This window comes from Carettochelys insculpta, chromosome 1, assembly GCF_033958435.1.
Source record: "Carettochelys insculpta isolate YL-2023 chromosome 1, ASM3395843v1, whole genome shotgun sequence".
Classification (NCBI taxonomy): domain Eukaryota; kingdom Metazoa; phylum Chordata; order Testudines; family Carettochelyidae; genus Carettochelys; species Carettochelys insculpta.
Window position 1 is genome coordinate 211,413,804 of NC_134137.1, and position 21,981 is coordinate 211,435,784.

The 21,981-nt window shown below is 49.0% G+C and overlaps 1 pseudogene; it reads right to left on the reverse strand.

Moving 5' to 3' along the window:
• Positions 1 to 9,761: 9,761 nt before the first annotated feature.
• On the reverse strand, positions 9,762 to 21,753 carry LOC142011261 (OX-2 membrane glycoprotein-like; annotated as a pseudogene).
• Positions 21,754 to 21,981: the final 228 nt, after the last annotated feature.

Below are 21,981 nucleotides of genomic sequence, written 5' to 3' on the forward strand. Positions count from 1 at the left end.
GGGTAGAGGGTTTACTGTAGTGTGAACAAGGAAGACATGATCAGAGATCAGAAATTCTTTGTGAACAGTTCAGAACAGAAGAAAAGCTTAATTATCATATTCATCATGAATAACTAACCTGCGTGTTCTGATTTTATGCTTGATACCCAGAGAAATTAAACAACCTTGCCCATTTTACAGTTATCATCCAAAGTTCAGAACTCAATGATTCTGGATAGGATATGTGAGAAAAGTTTTGACATCTACGTGACTTTCGAGGTTTGCTAGTTTGTATTTCAGAATCACATGAGGGAAGCAAGATGTGGCAAGTACGTGGTATATTTTCTTTTAGTCTGATTGCCATAGGAGTCATCATTACCATTGTGGAACAACAGAATGAGTAAGGTGAATTACCATTTTTTATTACACTGTCTCACACAATTATCTTACTATCGTCTTTGCTGCTCCACAGCTTAACACTACATTACAACATAAAGTTTCAGAATAATATTTTCCCTTTCAGACTTTGGGGCACAGGCCCACTCAGTCTGTATTGGAAATGAAATTGATCTGAAGAAGTGGGTCTGTCCCATGAAAGCTCATCACCAAATAAATCATTCTTTTAGTCTTTCAAGAGCTACATTTCGGCTGCTTTGTCTTGTTGGAGTGCAGACTAGCACGGCTACCTCTCTGTTACTAGGCCCACACCTGCGAGAGATGTAGGCACCCCAACCTAACTCCGCTGCACAGACAGCACTATGTCAGTTTTCATGATCAGCAGAAAACATGTAGGCTGGTCCCCAAGTGCAGATGGGTTTTGAGAACTGCATATACAGTATCCCTGTCTTTGGCTTCCCATAAGGCTTTGTGTTGACCTTTGGGATATGCTGCAAAGCTCATATATTCACGAGGATTTTTGCATGGGTGGGAAAATTATTTCATTTCTGGATGAAAACTCAGACAGGTTAAGTGCAGAAAAGCTCCATGAAATGCTACCATGACTCCATGTGCAGGAGACTATTTGTTGCCTGATTTTTGGAGATTAATGTTGTTAATTGGGATAATATGGGTTATAAACTCACCAGTTAACCTGATTAGAAGATAATAAGGTTCTTGTCCCAGAATCAGGCTACAAGGAGTCAGCAAAGGACCCTCAGTGGTATGACAGGATGCTTACCCTGAGACCAATATAACCTGAGAACTTTTATTGAGATAAATGGAATCATAATCAAACAGTAAGCAGAGTTACACATGCAATAATATTGTGCTAAGGAAATGTGATGTCCTGTATTTTAAGGTGTTATTAATATTCTCCCACTCATCCTTGATGATCTGGTGATAAAAGACAAAGCACCACCCTTGCTGCTTGCATGACAAAAGCCTTCTGGTCCAGGTTCCTCACTTTTTGAATGGGAGTTGCAGAAGCTAGTTTAGGAGATGCTATATAGCTAAGAGCCATCAAAGCTAAAGGGTTTTTTTACTTAAGTAACACTTACATTTACAATGAAAAACAGTCTAACAGATTAATAAACAAAGAAACCTTGAAACTTAGAAGTTTTGGAACTCAGAAGCTTATCAACACTGGAAGTTAGAAGCTCAAAAGCCTAGAAGCTTCCTTGGCATAATGGGTCACCTCTCTTATACAGGTTGAGTGTCTGAGCCCTCCTGCCACGTGTGAACTTGTTTCCTCAGCCACAGATTCTGACGATACACTTGCTCCACTGGTTGGTGTGCTTACACGTATTGTGGATATATACATACATATCCAATGACTTTAGAACATTCTCACATCTGTTATTTTTGTCCTACCTGTTACCTTAGTTCTTCCCTTCTGGTATACCCATTAAATTTAACACGCATGAACTAAGACAGCCCAAATACGAATCTATTTCATTGCATCCTTTGTCTGTGCAAAAGCTCTCAGCTATATATAGACCTTATGCTTTAACTCATCATTATCTATTTGGATGAAAAGTCCTGAACATATAAATGCTCACTTTGCTTCACTTCACCATAAACTATGTGGCCCTCTAGGTCCCTTGCAGTACAGCCAATATATTTTAATATAAAGCTATTAATCTATTGTGATAAAACAAACAAACCTGAAATAAAACAAGAAATGCATAAGAAACCTCAGTGCTGACAACTGCTGCAGGCCCCAGGGCAAGCTGGGAGGGGGGCCCAGACCAGCACCCCAGAAGTAGCAGAAACAAGAGCAGAAGGGGCGGGCCAAGGGCAGTCAGACCTTTGTGCCCCCTTGGCGGTAGCACTGGCCCGTCCTCCCCAACTCCCTGACAGCCATGGTCAGCTGGAGCTGCCCTGCCATGCCTCTTCAAAGGGCCTGGAACTCCAGCCACCGCCACTGACAAAGTAGCAGTGATCGCGGCTGGAGCTCTGGGCCCCTTTGAAAGGCTGGACCCAGGGCCAATTGCCCATTGTAAGGCTGAGCCCATTGGCAGGCCTGATAAAGAAAATACATCTACACAAGCAAGCAGGGAAGCTGGATAGGCCACATAGGCTGCTGTACCTAGTTATTTTGAACTAACAGCAGTTAGAATAGAATGTATTTAGAAATAGTTATTTCATAATAAGTGCTGATTGGCTGGGGAATAAGGGTGATTTCAAAATAAGGGGACTCCAGCTCTCCTAAGCTGCCCTGCCCTGCTGTGTTCTGCTGGCCACAAACAGGACACCTCAGTTGTCCCCTCCACATGTGGAGCCCTTAAAGCACAACAAAGTGCACAGGGGGTGTGCAGCAGCAGGCCCACACCCAGCACCCTGCTGCAGCTTGCACATGGCCCAGAATAAGCCGGCATGAAGGCTTCAAGGTGCCCCACACACCTCCCTAGGAGCCTGCCCAAGCTCCCAGGACCCTTCCCAGGCCTGTAGGAGGTGGGTGGCTTCCTGGTGAGGCATGGAGATCCGGGACTCATTGAGGTCTGGGGGGATGAGACCATCCTCCAGGGTCTCTGCGCCCAGTGCAGGAATGTGATCCTCTATGGCCGCATAGTGGATGCTCTGGCCTCATAGGGCCACATTCACACCCAGGGGCAAGTGCTGATGAAGGTCAAAGAGCTCCGCCAGGCTTACTCCAGGGCCAGGGAGTGGACGTCCAGGACCCCCCATGTAGACGAGCCACAGGTGAGCGAAATGTGGCACTTTTGAAGTGCCACAGCTGGGGACATGCTGAATATTCATTTCAGTGCCTCATTAGTATTCTTCTATTTGGCCGTTAGCATGGCCATTTTGAAGTTTTTTATAAGTGTAGATGTAGCCCCTGAGAGAACTGATGGGCAGGATCCCTTGGGAAATGAAGATAACAGGGAAAGAGTTCAAGAGAACTGGCAGTATTTTAAAGAAGTCTTACTGAAGAAGGCACAGGAACAAATCATCCCGCTGCATAGTAAGAGATGCAAATATGGTAGGCAATCATCTTGGCTTAACAGGGAATATTCAGTAATCTTAAACTCAAAAAGGATGCATAAAAGAAGCGAAAACTTGGACAGTATAAATATATGGCTGGAGAATGCCGGGCAGTAATCAGGAAAGCAAAAGCACAATTGGAACTGCAGCTGGCAATGGATGTGAAGGGTAACGAGAAGGGTTTCCACAGACATGTTAACACTAAAGCCGCATCTACACATGCACGCTACTTCGAAGTAGCGGCGCCAAATTCAAAGTAGCGCCCGTCACGGCTACACGTGTTGGGCGCTATTTCGAAGTTAACATCGACGTTAGGCGGTGAGACGTCGAAGTCGCTAACCCCATGAGGGGATGGGAATAGCGCCCTACTTCGACGTTCAACGTCAAAGTAGGGCACGTGTAGCCAATCCGCGTCCCGCAACATCGAAATAGCAGGGTCCGCCATGGCGGCCATCAGCTGAGGGGTTGAGAGACGCTCTCTCCAGCCCCTGAGCTTGATGGTGGCCGTGTGGAGCGGCCCCTTAAAGCTCCCCGCCCCCTCCCTTCCTGTGCAGGAAGCTGAGAGAACATGCAGGCGGCAGCCCAGACACACGGCCAGCCTGCACATCCCTCAGCCACCACAGACACCCCCCCAACTGCGATGGCTGCACACCAGCCCCCTAAGCACCCCCAGGGGACCCCCCAAGGGCAGCCAGGGCTCACAGCCCAGCAGCCAGGCGGGGAAGTGGCAGCGGGGCCCCTCCTCGACGGAGGCTGAGCTTCGGGACCTGCTGGGGCTCTGGAGCGAGGAGGAGGTGCTCCAGGTAATGGGGAGCAAGAGGCGGAACACGGATGCGTTCGCTCGGCTGGCTGAGGGCCTGGCCGCCCGGGGTCACCCTGCCCGCACTCCGGATCATGTCCGGAGTAAAGTGAAGGAGCTGCGGCAGGGTTACGCCCGGGCCCGGGATGCGGCCGGCCGATCTGGGGCCACCCCCGTCACTTGCCCCTTTTACAGGGAGCTCAGGGACATCCTGGGCCCCTGGCACACCTCCTCCCCTCTGGCCACTCTTGATACCTCAGCCAAGGAGCCCCAGCAGGACCCGGAGGCGGAGTCCGCCCTGGAGGCAAGCCCCGCACCCCGGAGGCCCCCCCCAGGAGCCCACCCCCGGGGCACCGGAGAAGGAAGAGGAGGAGGGGGAGTCCTCCTCCAGCGACACCGGCCTCCAGATCATCCTGCCATCCAGGAGCTCCAGCCAGGCGTCCGCCCCCCGGGTGTCCCCCGACCGTGGGAGTGGACCGTCAGGTATGTACCCCCCTGGTGCACACCCCCGGGGTTGAGGGGCGGGGGTAATAGATATGACCAGGGCCCTCCACATGCCCAGATGACCACGGCCCCAAGGACAGCAATGGCATGTCCCTCAGAAGAGTGCATCAGCCCCTGCCCGCCCCCAGCACGACAGTGCCATGCCCCATCCCCGGGGCTGGGGGGACTGGAACCTCTAGGGTCCCCCGGGCGGAGGGGGTGGGACACCCAGCAGCAGCAGCAGCATGTGATAGAGTGGGGGGAGTGCAAATGCGAGACTCAGGCTACATATGAGAAACAAGCAGAATAGCTCCCAGTGGCTAAGGATGATCCTGGGGCTCCAACTGGCAGGTTACACCTCTACCCTGAACAAAGAGGAGGGAGGAGCCGAGCTGGGTTTGAATCGGGGGCTGCAGTTAGAGGCTAGGGGAAGGGAGAGCTAGAAGGCAGCCAGCCTGAGGAGGGGGAAAGTTACACCCCAGAGGGGCACCCCTCGGGGTCTTCTCCCCAGGACGGGTTGGAAGGACTGTCTCTGACTGCTGTACTGTCGCTTCTGTGAGAAACTGAGCACCTGTTGCCTAATAAACCTCCTGTTGTACCTGCTGAGTGAGAGTCACTCCTGCCAGCAGACGGGGTGCAGTGCAGGGGGACCCCTGAACCCCATCCATCACGGCAGCATCTCCCGGGGACGGGGATGGGGAACCTGCAGCAGATGGGTGGGGGGACAAGGGCCACGGCTCGGGGCCCACACTAACGGCTGTCTCCACTCTTCTTCCCGCCCTCCTGTGTTCCACAGCTGCACCATCGGAAGGACCGGAGAATGCCGGGGAGGCGTCAGTGGTCCCGGACAGCCCTCCGGGGCCGTCACTCCAGCCCAGCCCCTCGGCGGAGGACCGACCAAGACGGCGGACCCAGCACCACGAGCCGACGGTGACGGACCCCCAGCTGCTGGCCCTCCACCGTCGGCAGCTGGAGGTCGCTGAGCAGTGGCTGCGGGTGGAGGAACACCGCCTCCAGCTGCAGGAGCGGGAGCTGGCCTGGCGCCAGGAGGCATGGGGAGCCTACATGCGGACCTTCAACCGTATCACAGACTCCCTGGCCCGCCATGCCACGCTGGCCGCCACTGCGCCGGCCGCCCTGCCCGTTCCACCTGCTGCTCCACCCACTGTGCCATCCGCTGTCGCACCGCCACTGAGGGCCCTTAAGCCGAAGGGGACCTGGGGCCAGCTGACACCCGCCGGCCGTATCTCCTGGTCCTCCCGGCCCACAGCCAGCCCCGGCCAGGGCTGAGGCCGAGGCGGGGATCCCAGCCGCCCACCCCCAGCGCTGGACTTTAGGGGGTGTGAGGCCCAGGACATGGCCCCCCTCCCCCTTTGTATATATTCTCCCCAGTTTTAAGTCAGTTTGTTGTTAATAGTTTGTATATTTGACCCCTGTTACTATGCTAATCCTTACCCCCCCATGTAAATAGTTCTCCCCTTCCTTGTCTTCCCCTTTCATCTTATCCCTATTTATAATACATATATATATGTTAGATTTTGCCTGTAAATAGTTAGTCTTGTTGATAATAATAATAAGAGTTCTACAGATATTTGAGTTGACGAACAACTGTCTGCTTTTATTTACAAGAAAAGTGGCGGGGGGGTGCTCTTGGGTGCTCTGTGGTGTGGGCGTAGGGGCAGAGAGTATAGTGGAGGATGGGGGGGGCACTGGTGGGCCTGCCAGCGTTCACCCCGCGGCCTCATCGAACTGGGCCCACAGGGCCTCCCGGACCCGGGTCCCTTTGGGGTCCACCTGGCGACTGGGGGCAGCGGGTGGCTGCACATCGGCCCTGCCGGCCTCCACAGCCCAGCCCTGAAAGAAGGCCTCCCCCTTGCTCTCGACGAGGTTGTGTAGGGCGCTGCACGCGCCCACAATCTGGGGGATGTTGGTGGGGCCCGCATCAAGGCAGGTGAGGAGACACCTCTGGTGCCCTTTGAGGCACCCAAATGTGCGCTCCACCACCTGGCATGCGTGGTTCAGGTGCCGGTTGAAGCGCTCCTGGCTGGCAGACAGATGGCCCATGTACGGGTGCATGAGCCAGGGCCAGAGGGGGTATGCTGCATCTGCGATGACACAGAGGGGCATGGTGGTGTCTCCCACAGGGATCTCCCGCTGGGGGATGTAGGTCCCCGCCTCCAGCTGGCGGCACAGGCCCGAGTTCCGGAATACCCAGGCGTTGTGGGTGCTGCCAGGCCAGCCCACATAAATGTCCAGGAAACGGCCCCGGCTGCCCACCAAGGCCTGGAGGACCACAGAATGGTAGCCCTTCCTGTTTAGGTAGCGTCCTGCACTGTGCTCCGGGGCGCGGATGGGGATATGAGTCCCATCCAGAGCCCCGAAGCAACTGGGGAAGCCCAGGGTGGCAAAGCCCACGATGGCAGCATCCAGGTCCCCAAGCCTCACGAGCCTGTGGAGGAGCAAAGCGTTGATGGCGCGGACGACCTGCAGGGGAAGCACATTGGAGAGCACCAGTGAGGGGTGTGCAGGGTGTGTGTGGCCCTCCCCTGCCAGGGCCCCCCTCCCCTCCCCTCCCCTGCCAGGGCTGCCTCCCCCTCCCTCCGTGGGTCCTCTTACCTCCATGAGGACAGCCCCGACGGTGGCCTTGCCGACGCCAAACTGCTGGCCCACGGATCAGTAGCTGTCTGGAGTGGCCAGATTCCAGACAGCGATGCCGACCCGTTTCTCGACGCTGAGGGCATGCCGCATGGCGGTGTTCTGGTGCCTCAGTGCGGGGGTGAGCCACTGGCATAGCTCCGAAATGTCTGCCGTCTCATCCGAAAGTTCTGGAGCCAGCGGTCGTCGTCCCACTCTCCGAGCACCAGCCGCTCCCACCAGTCAGTGCTGGTGGGGTAGCTCCACAGCCGGCAGCGTATGAGGCAGGGGGCAGGGGGTGGGGTGCTGCAGGGTTGGGGGTTGCATCTACCTCCCCTGCGGCAGTTCCTCCTCTGTGGCAAGGAGGTGCTCAGCTGCCTCCCGCATGGCATGGAGCAGGGCGAGCACTGCTCCTGCAGGGGCGGCTGTGTGGACCTCTGGCTGCTGCTGCTGCTGCTGCTGGGAGCCCATGACTGTGTCGCCCGAGGTGTGCGTGCCTGTGGCTCTGCAGACCGTGTGCTGTGCAGGCTGCGTGTGCCTGGGAGGGGCCCTTTAGGGGAGTGGCTATCTGTTGCCCCGGAAGCACTAGTCCGCCCTGTGACCCTGTCTGCAGCTGTTCCTGGCACCCTTATTTCGATGTGTGCTACTTTGGCGTATAGATGTTCCCTCGCTGCGCCTATTTCGATGTGGTGCTGCGCAACGTCAACATTGAATGTTGACGTTGCCAGCCCTGGAGGACGTGTAGATGTTATTCATCAAAATAGCCTATTTCGATGTCGCTACATCGAAATAAGCTATTTTGATGTAGCGTGCACGTGTAGATGTAGCCTAAGAGGGTTATCAGAGAAGGTGTGGGGCTGTTAGTGGATGGAAGAGGTAACCTAGTGACAGATGATGTAAGAAAAGCTGAAGTACTCAAGCTTTTTTTGCTTCAGTCTTCACAGACAAGGACGGCTCCTACACTACAATGCTAGACAATGCAGTGAGGGAAGGTGGAGAGCAGCCCTTGGTGGGGAAGGAACGAGCTAAGGAAAGTGATCAAGAGTAGTCAACATGGATTCAACAATGACAAGTGCTGCCTGACCAATCTGATTAACCTCTATGATGAGGTAACAGGCTCTGTGGACATGGGGAAGTCAGTGAATGTGATATACCTTGACTCCAGCAAAGCTTTTCATACAGTCTCCCACAACATTTTTGCTCATAAATTGAGGAAGTATGGATTGGATCCATGGACTACAAGGTGGATAGAAAGCTGGTTTGATGGTCAGGCCCAAGGAGTAGTGGTCAATGGCTCAATATCTGGATGATGATTGGTTTCAAGCAAAGTGCCCCAGGGCTTGTTTCTGGGGCTGGTGTTCTTCAAAATTTTTATTAATGACCTGGATGAGGGACTGGATTGCACCCTCAGCAAATCTGCGGATGACACAAAGCTAGGAGAGAGGCAGATACATTGGAGGGTAAAGATAGGATCCAGAGTGACCTGGTTAAATTGGAGGATTGGGCCTAAAGAAATCTGATCGGTTCAACCAGGAGAAGTGTAGAGTCCTACACTTGGAATGGAAGAATCCCAAGCATTGTTATAGGCTGGGGTCTGACTGGCTAAGTAGCAGTACAGTGGAAAGGGAGCTAGGGGTTATGGTGGATGAAAGGCTGGATATAAGTAAACAGTGTACCCTTGTAGCCAGGAAAGCTAATGGCATATTAGGATGAATTAGGAGGAGCATTGCAAGAAGATCTAGAGAAGTGGTTGTTTCCTTCTATTCGGCACTGGTGAGGCCACAGCTGGAATATTGCGTCCAGTTTTGGGCCCCCTAGTGTAGAAAAGATGTGGATGTGCTGGAGCAGGTTCAGTGAAGGGCAACAAAATGATTAAGGCGCTGGAGCACATGATCTAAGAGGAGAGGCTGAAGGATCTGGGATTATTTTGTTTGCAGAAGAGAAGGCTGAGGGGTGCTTTAATAGCAGCCTTCAACTTCCTGAAGGGGAACTCCAAAGAGGACGGAGAGAAATTGTTCTCAGTGGTGACACATGGCAGAACAAGAAGCAATAATCTGAAGTTACAGAGGGGGAAGTGTAGGCTGGATATTAGGAAAAACTATTTCACCAGGAGGGTGGTGAAGCATTGGAATGTATTGCCTTGAAAGGTGGTGGAATCGGTTTTTAAATCCCAGCTTGACAAGGTCCTGGCTCGGAGGACTTAGCTGGGGTTGATCCTGCTTGATGCAGGGGGCTGGACTAGATGACCTCCTGAGGTCCCATCCAGCCCTATGATTCTATGAAAGCCCTTCTGGGAGCACTGGCCCTGAACTCCCTTAGAGCAACATGAGCCCCACTCACTGGCTATGCTGAGGTTTGCCTACCTCTTTCAGGGAAAGCAAAGATGCTGCAGGGCTTCCATACTGTTTGAGAGAGATCCAGGTCTTTCCAAACTTCTGACATGTCACAGCAGCCCCCAGGTTTTCCCTGGTCTGAGAACCAGCTTCTGCTGGCCCTGCTGCTCATGATTCTCAGTCTGTTCCACTGCATCTGGAGGGACGACCCCAACAGACAGCCTGCAGAGCAGGCCCACAGTGTCACAGTGTTCCAGCTGCCCTCAACCTCTTGGGTGCCTAGGAAGGTCTGGAGGTACCCCACCAGCACTGATTGGTGGTCATGGGGCAATGGGGGAACTTGCAATGGACCCAGGATTTCAGGCTGTGCAAGCAGACCTTCCTTGAATTGTGCAACTGGTTCGCCCCTGCCCTCCAATGACATGATACCAACATGTGGCCCACCATCTTCCCTCGAGAAGTGGGTCGTGCTTGCCCTGTGGAAGCTGGCCACCAACAGCTACAGCTCCGTGGGCCACCAATTCAGCATCAAGGGCCCAGTGAAGTTGTGATCTTAACTCTCTTATGTATTGATCTGAGGGGATATTGTACCCTTGAAAGCCCCTCTCAAAATTTACCGAGAAGTCTTCTGTATTATTTCCCACTGGTAAATGGGGAATTTTCTACATGATTGAACTGTGATTGGAGATGGGGCTGGGGCAAGTTGATCAGGTGGTGTCTGTGGAGCGTCCTGCTTCCTAGTTTTCTCCAGTTCAGTTTCTGTTTGCTTCTTCACTAGCTCTGCTCTGCATGCCTCACAGAAATTAAATCGTGGCTTAAAAAGTAATTTATTTACAAAACAAAAGATGGAAAAATACCAAGTAAGTAAGCATACTCAGTTGCTGGATGTAATTCAAGCAACTAAAGATTATTAGTATTAGAGTACAGAGAATGACTTCCCTGTGATTCAGCTTGGGAGAGTAAAGGGAAAAACATCATCAGCCAAACTGAGAAATTCCACACCAGACCCAAAATAAAAACTTACCTGCTTGCGTCTGTCTAAACAGTTCCTTTCTACTTACATATCCGTGCTCTGACAATGATGTGGCTGGGATATTTACTGGATTCATCAGCATTTTTGGTCTTTCCCGCTTCCAGTCGCAGAACCCAGACAAAGACCCCTTAGTCTGCAATTGTCCCCAGTTCAGAAGGAGGATCCTCACCCCACATTGACTGAACTGGCTTTCCTCCACTGAGATAGCTCCAAGAGTTAACCCTTTACAGGCATTCATTGAGGACACCTAGGCTACGTCTACACGTGAACCCTACATCGAAGTAGCCTATTTCGATGTGGCAACATCGAAATAGGCTATTTCAATGAATAACGTCTGCACATCCTCCAGGGCTGGCAACGTCGATGTTCAACATCGACGTTGCGCAGCACCACATCGAAATAGGCCCTGCGAGGGAATGTCTACACGCCAAAGTAGCACACATCGAAATAAGGGTGCCAGGCACAGCTGCAGACAGGGTCACAGGGCGGACTCAACAGCAAGTCGCTCCCTTAAAGGGCCCCTCCCAGACACACTTTCACTAAACAGCGCAAGACACAGAGCCGACAACTAGTTGCAGACCCTGTGCATGCAGCATGGATCCCCAGCTGCAGCAGCAGCAGCAGCAGCCAGAAGCCCTGGCCTACAGGCTGCTGCACACGGTGACCATAGAGCCCCGCAAGGGCTGGAGAGAGAGCGTCTCTCAACCCACCAGCTGATGGCCGCCATGGAGGACCCCGCTATTTCGATGTTGCGGGACGCGGATCGTCTACACATTCCCTACTTCGACGTTGAACGTCGAAGTAGGGCACTATTCCCATCCCCTCATGGGGTTAGCGACTTCGACGTCTCGCCGCCTAACGTCGATTTCAACTTCGAAATAGCGCCCAACACGTGTAGCCGTGACGGGCGCTATTTCAAAGTTGGCGCCGCTACTTCGAAGTAGCATGCACGTGTAGACACGGCTCTAGAGAGCAGCAGAGGTAAAAGCAATGACTAGAAAGGGCACGCTGGGGGCATTGGGGGATACTTTTGGAGGCTGATAAAATCTATTTTAATAATGCTGCTGTCTGCACTAGCATAAGGTCAGCACTGAAAAATCAAGTTTGGTGTTACTCATGAAATCAGGTTTACAAAAATTGACCTTAGAGCCCCTTAAATTTGACCTAATGAGTCCTGTGGTGAAGACTGATGCTTTACAAACTTGACCTAAGTCCCTTAATTTCAGTTTTTTCCTCTAGTGTAGACCAGGCCTTAATCAGGGACGAGTCGGTGAGGCAGTGGGCTGGTTTGTTTTTGCTTCTTTTTAGCCCCCAACTGATTTTTCTGTGGGTCAGTGGCCCCCCAACCCAAAAAATGTTTTTTGTGTCAAGGGAGGTCTGTCAAACAAAATTTGCTCTATTTGCACTGGGTTGAGCAAACATTTTGGTAAACAGACTGATATTCACCTGCATAAAGCACTCAGCTCTAAGGGCTAATACTATTTCAGAAGCCATATTTGCAAAGCACACTTGGCATTTCAAGCTGTGCCACCAGAGACAAATGTGACTTGTCTATATGTGCAAATCTCTGATTATTCAAAGTCGATTGCATTTGGTCCTCAGCCTCTCTCTGAGTGGTTTTCCATCATCCACTTCACCACTGCTGGAAGAGGATACAATGCCGTGCCTTTCAGTGGAGTTGCACTAATTTATGCAATTGGGATATTTTAACCTCAAGATTCATTCTGATGCATTGTTATGAGAAAAATATAATCTTAGGATTGATCAAAACTTTTTTCAAGTAGGAAAAGTGTTTTGACTACTTTGTTGTTCGCGAGGAGGAGGGTATTTTCTCTCCTTCTCAGACAGTCTCTCCCCGCCCCCCACCCCACACACAGGAAAAAGGCAGCTCCCCAGTTCTACAGTTTCTCCCACCAAATCTTTTCAGCTTATCTAATTTGTTTATAAATCTGTTTATATTGTCTGTACAATTTTGCATTGGTTCAGATGTTGTTAGAATTTCCTACATTAGAAGCTGGGACTAGGCCCTTGTGTTTTATGGCTTTAAAAGAATTCATAACTTTCTCTAATACATAAACTCTCTTGTCTGGCATCCTTGGGACCTGACTGGTGCTGGACAAAAGAGTTAGCTGGACTATGGAAGGTCAATATTATTAAGCAGCTTTGCCAACACTTCCACTGCTTACTGGGCTTTTAGAAGACATGTAGGGGTAAATCACAGCTAAATAACAGCAAAGAACACTGACATCCAGGGCTGGGGAATGGAAACAAACTTTATGAGACAACAGAAAACTCGGCCACACCCACGATAAGTGGTCGTTTGACCAACTCAAATCAAGACGGATTACAGATGTTACCAGACAAGAGAGTTCCAGATTAGCGAGGTTCAGCCTGTATTACATATTCTGGAGCTAATCAAAAGACATACAAATACGATGTGGATTGAGAGGAGCAAGTGTGTGTAGCATGGGGGTAATGGACTCATGCAGACCATGAAACTAGGCATCTCCACTCAGTATTAGGCCTGAAAATTCGGTGAGGCAGTTGGGTTGTACACAGTGGTCCAGTGGGCAGGCCTGGTTTTCTGGTGCTGGAGCCTCTCTTCCCTGCCAACCACTGCCCTTCCTGCATGCTTGAGCTGGGAGCAAAGATGACGAACTACGCTCTGACAAACCATGTGCTCTGCCATAGTTGAACCGCTCCCTGATGAGCCAGAGGATTCACCAGAGCACAGCTCCTCTCTGACCTTCCTTTTCCTCATCAGTCACCTTAACTTCTGGTCTGTCTCCCCTGCCAGTCAAGCTTGGAATTAGCCCTATTAACCCACTCCCCCGCCCCTCCATGGTGCCTTATACTCGTGGTATCTGACCACTCTCGCCTCTGTTTTGTTTCATGTCTAGACCCACGTCAGTTCTGATCCACAGCACCCACCTTAGATAACTGCTCTGTGGCTGAACCCCAGCCCTGCGGCCCCTTACCTCCTCTGTGGGAGGAGCAACCACGATGATGCTGAGAGCCACCCTGGGCCTCACAGCAAAGTGGGAGGGGGGAGCTGGCTCCTCATCCCCAGAAGGGGTGGGACCAAGGGCATGTGCCTCATTTCTCCTGTCCCCCTGTAATTGCAGGCCTGAGCAACCTCCAGTCTTGTCACTCACCTCAGGGGTCCATTGCAGTCCTCAGTCTAACCTCGTACTCCAGAGGCCAACTGCACCCTATCCTGGCCACCTGCACCACTGGCAAGCATGCTGGAGGTGGAAGGCAGGTGGAGCCAGGCCTGCCTGCTGCTCTGGCCCTCACCCAGAACCCCTGACCTCTCTCACTGCTTCTCCTCCAACTCAACCACCACCTGTTTTCTTAGGCCACTTCCGCACAGTCCCACACCTTTTTCCCTCTCCTGCTGTCTCCCCCCAAGGTCTTGATCCTGTGAGAGACTCAGCTAGGTTATTCCCATGGGTAGCAGTGCAGTGCTCTAGAAAACCAACCTCCTGCCTCAGGTTCCATGCAGTGGCCTCAGCCATCCTGTCTGTGGCTTCCCTTTTATCAGGGTCAGCTGTTGCCCTAAATATCTACAGGAGCCCTATGTTGATTTTGTCCCTTGTAGGGCCAATACGGGCCAGTCACCACATCTTACTTCCACATGCAGCATCACGTTCCCCCTCCATTCCCTGCAACATACAGAGGTGGCTCTCTGGCACCCCAGGAATGGGAAAGCTTCCATGTTACCCCAGAAGAGGGAAATGGTCTGTCTTGTCTGTGTCTGGAGTGGGAGCATAATGTGATCAGAGCAAGCTAATGCAGGGAAGTTTTCCTGGCTTTTCTTTGTAGATTTAAATAAGGTTATGACTAAGTGGAATAATCCCTGTGCTTAATCTGAAAAATGTCACGTCATAATGTCATGAGAAATTTGTGATGAGATCGCCAGTGGGAGTCCAAGAAAGTGAGATTTTTCTACAAAAGGTTTACAAAAACAGCATTTTAAAATTTTTCCCATGGCAAAGGAAGTCCAGGTTTTCCTGGGAAGAAGCAGAAAGGAAAAGCAATTGTCCTTTGAAAAACTACTGTGTTTATTTGGGAGATTTAATTAACCTATTAGAGTGGGAAGCAAAGGAAATTTAACTTTGGGTGGGTCTGTCCATAACCACCGCAACATAGCACTTCCCAGCTCTTTGAACATTCTCACCAACGAATAAGTTCTGGAAAAGCAAATCGATTAAGTTAGGAACAAACCTGAACGTCTTGAAAATGTGTCTAGTCAGCCGCATGTTGTATGGATGTGAGACATGGGCGATAACAAAAGATTCAAAGAGAAGGATATTGGTGTTTGAGAGAAGTCGTTATAGAAAGATCCTGAGAATAGGATGGATGCAGAAGGTCACCAGCGAGGAATTATATAATATACAGCCAAAAGAGAACCTACTGCAGAAGGTTGTACAATGGAAGTTACAGCTATTTGGGCATATCTGCAGAATGAACAACAAACAAAAAATCAAGACCCTGATATTTGGCATAATGGATCATTCAAATAGGAGAGGCAGACCCCACAGAGAATGGATAGATGATATAGTAGATTGGTGCGGAGCTAGTCTACAGAAACTAAGCCACTCCACACTGAAGAGAGAAAGGTGGACGGAAATAATGAGGAAGGCATTGGACACCAATGGTCGCTGAGACCATGGTTGTTGTTGCTGGTGATGATGATGATGATTCCTAAGTCCCAGTACTTTGCAACCAGATGGACCTCCACTAGTCTGTGCAGGTTTTACACATTTTCTCTCATGCAATGGATTCAGATGCAAAACCCATTTCTGTTTGATACATAGGCAGCAGACAATCTATCTCTTACCTAGGTCTTTCTCTGTGCCTGCATTCCTAATCTTCTGTTTGAGTGCTGTTCTGTACACATTCCCTACTTCTTCCTTGCCTAGTTTTGCCATGTCTCTTCTCTTCTTTAACTTTGTCTTATATTTTCTCTTGAGTTTCATCTTGATGTTTGTGATCACTAGATGGTGGTCCGAGTCTGTATCAGCTTCTTGGACAGTTCGGCAGTGCTGTACTGATGTTACCCATCTTCTTTTCAAGATCATATCATTCCTATCATATCATATCATTTATATCACTTCCTATCATTCAATCACCATGTCAACCTCCTACAGTCCTTTTGTTAGAATATCATGTTGCAGATAGCCATCTGAAGCTCCATAGCAAACCCTAGTAATTTCTTGCTTCGTTTGTTTCTTTCTCCATATCCAAATCTTCCCTAGAGGCTTAATGGCGGAGTCACTTAGAGAATGATACACTTTAAATTGGCTGAGGAGGGGGGTTATTTGTTTGCCATTCTTCATGGAATCATACAAAGAGTGTGGGTGCTCTACATCAGTTAAAAGATACCATACTAGCAGCTCCTCTGACACAGCTGTATTGGTACCTAGAACCCTGCAAATCTCTGGCCATCTGCTTTATACCCATGGGTACTCACTTTTATGGATGGTGATGCAGATATCCTCAACTCATTTTTGTGGTTACAGATGCAGATACAAATTTTCTGTCCACACCGGGCTCTACTGGTACTGCCCCCAGTCCTGTCCTCTGGCAAGGCTGTACCGACTCCAGGAGAAGCAGCTGAGTGGGAGACCTGGGGCCAGTACATCTGTGCTGAAGGAAGTGCCCATGTGGGTCTACCTGGCAGTCCCACATTCTGTTGTTTCTTTTTTGCTGCTGATGTTCCACAGAGCTCTGTGGCTCAGAAGTGCATATCCAGCACTCTGGGAGGCAGATCCCCTGTCCCAGGTAAGGTGGGATAGTGAGGGGATAGGGTGAGTTTAGGGACCTAGGCTGTCCAGGGAAGAGTCATGGGAGTGGGGTACGTGAAGAGGTCACATGCCCCCTTTACCTGCTGCCCCAGTTTGGGTCCTTCCCAGGAATCACATCCAAATGGTTACGATTTAGGTAGCTAAATGTACTGGCAGGAATTATAAGATCATTCAAGGTAAATATTATGGAGTCTTGGCACTGGAAAGAACATGGAAAAGCTCCAGGAAACATTTCTTCCTGGTGCTAGCAAAACAAGTCTTGAAACATTGAGTTGTGTGTTCGTTTCGAAAGCATGCAGAAGTTTGTAAGTGCACTAACAGAACAATGGCTTTAAAGGCAGAAACATAATTATCATCAACTAGTCTGAGCTCTTCTACGCCACAGTCCTAAGAGTTTTTCCTCTTGGTTCCTAGAGCTCAGTGTAAAGCCCCTGCATGCACAGCTCTTCCTTAACTAGTTCTAGTTCTCCTCATCCCCTCCCCCGTCGCTCCCGTGTTATCTGCTCACATGTACAAAGAGCGAATTAAGGCTGCTCTCCATCTTTTGTCAGCTTATCACATGCATGAAGCCAGAGGGACAGGTCTGGGGATTCTGGTGGGTGGGAGGGAGGGGCACCATCCATCTGCCCTGCTCCTCTCAGACCCAACTACACCCTTCCCCTTCCGTGCCCCACTGTGCTGCCTATGGTACATGCACAGGCAGCTCTCCCCCACCCCTTCCAAGCACTACGGCCCAAGAGTAATGTGAGCTTCAGTGCTTTTAGGCTGTGTTGCTACAGGGGAGAGGTGGGACTGCCCCCCACACACTGGAAACAGCATGGTGCTGACAGTGAGTTCAGGGAGAGGCCACCCTGGGGGGGGGTGTAACGCCACCCTGGGGGTGTGTGTAACACCCCCTCCCCATGCCACATGCTCCCCACACATCACCTCTGTTCAAAGTGGCAGAGTTGATTGATCCATTTCTCTCTGCATCATCCTAAGGTGGAAGACTTGTAGGCCAGCTCTTTATTAGTCCACCTACAAAGACACTCAATAACTCCTGCAGCGTATTGTGTTGTGTCTTTTAAATGTAATGGAGCTCTGTAATCAGGTGAGACCCTTTCTTCTTGTGGTCTCTGTGAGTGGTTCATTGTCTACGAATGGAGGAACACTGAAAATCCTCCCTAATGAGACTTTGACAGGCGACTTGTGCGACCACAGCAGGGAAGGGAAGGTCTGTGCAGTCATAAGTCTGAAAGTGACATTCAGACTCTACACTTTGCTTTAATTTCAGCCAAACTCTGTAAATCAGCAATTAACAGAAATGAGATGCAATAACATATTACCCTCTCCAAATATCTTCAGGAAAAAACTCCCAAAAGGACAGGAAACTCAGGCAACCTCTAAGAAACTTGGAAATAACAAATATTTCTGTCTTGTACGGCACTACCAGATGGACTCCAGCAGGCACCATTTCTCCTGTGCAGCTGCTATTTTACAAGTATTTAATAATACCTGCATGGAAACCTCACAGTCAATCAGTTACTGGTATCCACTTAAAAGCCACTTTGCTTTTTCTCTCATCTTCTCTAGCACACCACAGTCAGATGCACACAAGGAACGCTAGCAGTAGGAGCACTGTGGCCAGCAGCCAAGGAACTGAAACCTTGTGGCCTGTGGAAAATAAAATCAAACAAAAGAACTTCAGATCCATGACAGAGTGGAGAGGGCAGGAAGGGGCACTGGGCAGGGGTGTGTTCTTTCCGAGTTCTAGTGTTTCTCAGGTTAAATCACAGCAGAAATTGGCTGAGTACATCCTCACCAGTCGCCCTGCATGTAAACTGCTTCCCACAATCTCAAGGTGAAATCAGCACTGGAAGCCAACCAATGATAATCTAAGGGTTTAGTCCAATTCTTGCTAAAATTAATGGAAGGACTGGCACTGATTTCACTGAGAATTGGATCAAACCAAAAATGTTCACAGAGTTAATAAGAGCAGAGAGGAAGCCGTGCTAGTCTGTACACTATCAATACAAAAAGCAGTCAAGTAGCACTTTAAAGACTAGCAAAATAGTTTATTAGGTGAGCTTTCATGGGACAGACCCACTTCTTCAGACCATAGCCAGACCAGAACAGACTCACTATTTAAGACACAGAGAACCAAAAACAGTAAGCAAGGAGGACAAATCAGAAAAAGATAATCAATGTGAGCAAATCAGAGAGTGGAGGGGTGGGGGGGGAAGAGGTCAAGAATTAGATTGAGTCAAGTATGCAGACGAGCCTGAGTCACTATAGGGGCTCGTCTGCATACTTGACTCAATCTAATTCTTGATCTTCCCCCCCACCCCTCCACTCTCTGATTTGCTCACCTTGATTATCTTTTTCTGATTTGTTCTCCTTGCTTACTGTTTTTGGTTCTCTGTGTCTTAAATATTGAGTCTGTTCTGGTCTGGCTATGGTCTGAAGAAGTGGGTCTGTCCCATGAAAGCTCACCTAATAAACTATTTTGCTAGTCTTTAAAGTGCTACTTGACTGCTTTTTGTTTTGAGAGTTAATAAGAGTTTGTTCAATTTTTTTCCACTTGAAATTCAGGTTTGTATCAATTTACACTTTTTAAAAAAAGAGATTTCAAGTATGTTTTATATTTAAAAGAAATGAAAAAGCAAGCTGCACTTATTTTCTTTTCAACACTAAATTTTTCATCTCTTTTCAAAAACCTGAACAAAAGTCTCAATTTCAGATGAAATTAACATTTTTATTTTAAATTTTTTTCAATAAAATATCAAAACTTCAAATGTTTTGTGGCAAATTTTGACGTGATTATTAACCATTTACACTAAAAAGTTCATTTAAAATCATGCAACTAATGGACTTAATCCACATTACCAAGCAGCCTCACACACCTTCCCAAATGCTACAAAACTGGAAAGATTGTCTTACATTCAAGGAACCAAATACAATATGATTTGGACCATGTCGATTTCAGTGCCAGCACTCTCATGGGATTATTTTGTGATCTGGGACAAGTTGTTTATGACTGAGTGCTCACAAGGAATTATTCTGCTAGTTTCTATTGAAATCAGTGGAAATTAATCAATGGAAGGAAGCTAACTCCTAAAGCTTTTAATGCTCCATTTTCCTCTCTATAACAAGTGGGCTAATATTACTTCTGTATCTCACCATGAGGCTGATAGAACACATTAATTAGCATTATGATAGCAATGATCTAAAAATGCTTACAAAAATCCAGCCTCAAATGTCTCCCTCCCAGCTCAACTAAATACCAGACACCACTACTAACTTCTACATCACTGTGTTGGCCATAAAAAAAAGGAAGAAAGTTGGTATCACGTGGAAAATTTAGAAGTAGAGAGCACATAACTGAATTCATTACTATAATACATAATACAAGTGATACAGTGGTGACTGAAGTATTTATTTTCATATTTAAGTCAATAAAAACATACAATTCTCAGCTGGAGCCAAGAGTTTGCCACAGGAACCCTGATCCTAGTCAGAGAGAGTATACATAGCTTTCCAACTTTTTTTCCCTCCAGAGCCTAGTGATACACTGCCATCCCCTGAAATCCATCCACACAATGTCCCCCTAGCTGCTTCCAATAGGATTGTGCAACATACTAAGGAAATGCTAAACTCTGAGAAGGACCCTTTCTCTCTTTCCCGCATCGCCACAAACACACTTGTCTCTCCACTTTCTGGAAAATCTGTTTTCAATTATTTCCCCATCCGAAAAAAACCCCCAAAAACCGGCAACAAAAAAACAAAACAAAACAGAAAAGGCTGAAGTTGTGCTAACAGAAAATCTTACAGCCAAGAGGATATTAACACTGATTGTGTGTCGCTTACTGACCCTCTTCCACTTCCACTCTCACACTGTAGTCTCTATTTTTCTCCATGTGTCGTACTCTGCAGATCAGCTCTTCTCCGAGAAGGCCTGTAGAACTGTTGACAAAGAGTTTACTGATGACAGACACCGTTCCATTGGGGTGCTGGACCTCCTCTTCCCTTCTCTCACTGTCAGCTTTTGGCAGTATCCAGGAGATCTCAGGACGAGGCCAGGCGCTGACTAAACAAGCGGCTGTCAATTTACCGTCAGAGAGCACGTAATGGAGGGATCCTCTGAGCTGCTCTGAAAACAAGTGCAATCACAAGAATCTGGTGACCATATGGAACAGCAACAAACCTCATTGCATTCTGATGCAGCCCCACAGGGAAGGGACCCAAACAAGTCCCAGTGCCCCAGACCCTTGCTATGGTTCATTTCCTATTGCCTTGTTTGCCTATATTGAAGGGAACTATCATGGAGGGGGTTAAGCTCTTGTCAGACCTCAAAATAGAGGGTTTCCACTGAGAGGTAAATCGTGTGGCTGCTTCACAATGTCCTTCAACCTGCTCCCAGTAGTCTTGGGCTGTGAGGAAGCTCACACTACTGAGTCCTAGCCATGACTGAGAAGACACTGCAGAGAGTTAGCCCTCCCTCCCTCCCTGAGGTTTAGCTGGCACTCAGAGGACATTAATGTAAGGGTGCTCACAGCAGGAGTTCCCACATGTGTGGGCCTGCAGTGAAGCAGCTCACAGTGCTGGAGTTCGCTAGCAGCAACAGACAGAGTTCTTGTCAACTACAGTTTCAGCCAGTGCAGACATGGTATTGGTGTGGGAAATCTCCCGGTGCTGGAGGCCTTGATGAACCTGATTGGTGAATGCTGTGGGGAAATGCTGTAGATAGAAAAAATCTTTCCTGCCTGTTAGAGATCCTTAACCACAGAGAACCTCACCATAGACAGTCAAACAGGTATCTTGTGGAATGGGTCCAGTCGGAAAAGTATTAAAGAGGCATGTAAAACATCCGTCATCCTGGATTCTGACTCCCCAGAGAGTGATGGCCGTATCATTCAGTGACAGGCGTGTGAAATTTAATCGATCTTGATATGCGACAGCAAGATTTACTCCTTTTTGTAAACTGTGCGTGGCCACATTTTCATTTTGTTTACTGTTTTTCTTCTGCCATGTAACTTGCAGAATTTCATATGGTCCTGTCAAAAGGCAGCTCAATGTCATGTTGCTACCCATCTCCACTACTTTCTTCTGTGTCATCGTGTCCACTGTAGCAATATAAAACAATATAAATGACAAAATAAATGAACAGGAATATAAACATAGTATTTACATTTCAGTGTATAGTAAAAAGCAGTACAGACAAGTAATGCAATCAGTCTCCTGAGAGCAAAGGATGGTACACAGCTCTTGAAAGACAATGAATCAGTGCTTCTTGCAGGAGGGAGCACTACAATGATCTTTTGAAATGCCCCTGCACTGTGATCCTAGAATCCCTTGACCAAATCCCTCTGCAGCTGCTGAGAGAAAATCTTGCTATACTTCCAACCCTGACTGAGCTCCAAGTTGCAATCAAAGTGATGAAGTGCAGCAAGGCAACTGGACCAGACTTTGAATCTCTGCCAAAGTCTCCAAAGAAGGCAGGCCAGAGCT